This window comes from Gekko japonicus, unplaced genomic scaffold (assembly GCF_001447785.1).
Source record: "Gekko japonicus isolate JY-2015 unplaced genomic scaffold, Gekko_japonicus_V1.1 scaffold236, whole genome shotgun sequence".
Lineage (NCBI taxonomy): Eukaryota > Metazoa > Chordata > Lepidosauria > Squamata > Gekkonidae > Gekko > Gekko japonicus.
The window spans coordinates 213,800-214,827 of NW_015171508.1; the positions used below are offsets into that span (position 1 = coordinate 213,800).

At 40.8% G+C, this 1,028-nt stretch overlaps 1 non-coding gene across 1 annotated transcript; it reads right to left on the reverse strand.

The window, feature by feature from the left end:
- Positions 1-342: 342 nt before the first annotated feature.
- On the reverse strand, positions 343-417 carry TRNAD-GUC. The gene has a single exon. It is a non-coding gene; the product is annotated as a tRNA-Asp (tRNA).
- Between the last annotated feature and the right edge of the window lie 611 nt (positions 418-1,028).

Genomic DNA, 1,028 nt, shown 5'->3' on the forward strand with positions numbered 1-1,028 from the left:
ATGACATTTGTACTATTGCAATGACATCTTGTTTTGCTAAGAAAATTATATTTTCTCCATTTGATAATATATTTTTACAAAGCCTTCTGTGCACTATTGGAGGTAAACATGTTTCTTTTTTTCAGAGAAAGGACTTGAACTCCAAAGATAAGGCAAGTGAACATATGTTAAAATGTCAGTGGGGGGTGATGACAGAGTTGAACTCGTGAACACATGAGGCTGCCTTATACTGAATCAGACCCTTGGTCCATCAGGGTCAGTACTGTCTACTCAGACCGGCAGCAGCTCTTCAGGGACACAGGCAGAGGTCTTTCATATTACCTACTACCTGGTCCTTTCAGCTGGAGATGCCAGGGATTGAACCTGGGACCTTCTGCATGATGACAAGTAGATGCTCTACCACTGAGCCACAGCCCCTCCCCATGTGGAACACAGTGGACAAATTATTCACGTTTGATGTTGCAGATCTGAGGCAATATTTGATTTAATGATCTAGAAAGGGGCCTAATTTCAGTGCAAACTGTTAGGCAAAAAAGTTCGTACTTGTCTTTTGTGAAGTAGATAATATTTCACCTTGGCGTCTATGGTTGGCAATTCAGTTCAGCTTTTCAAGACGTGAGTTTATTCAGTGAAGTCAAAGCACTCTGCAAAACTTCTTATCTGCAATAAAATTCAATCTTGCAGAATTTGAACGGTTAGATTCACAAAGACCACCTTGCAACATCTTGGCCTTTTTGCACATGAAATAAGATAAACTGTGTTGAACTGGAGCTGTTACATAATCAAAGCTACTGTTCTGACAGCAAATCCTAGACCTTTGTAAGCAGGATATATCAGGTTGCCAGTCTCCAGGTGGTGGCTGGAGATCTCCCACTATTACAACTGATTTCCAGGTAAAAGAGATCAGTTCACCTGGAGAAAATGGCCAGTTTGGAAGGTGGTGTTACCATGTGTGCTTTTAAATGTATTATTTGTGCTATGCTGCTGCTGTATTGTCTGTAAAATGTCTTTGCTTCTGTGTATATGGG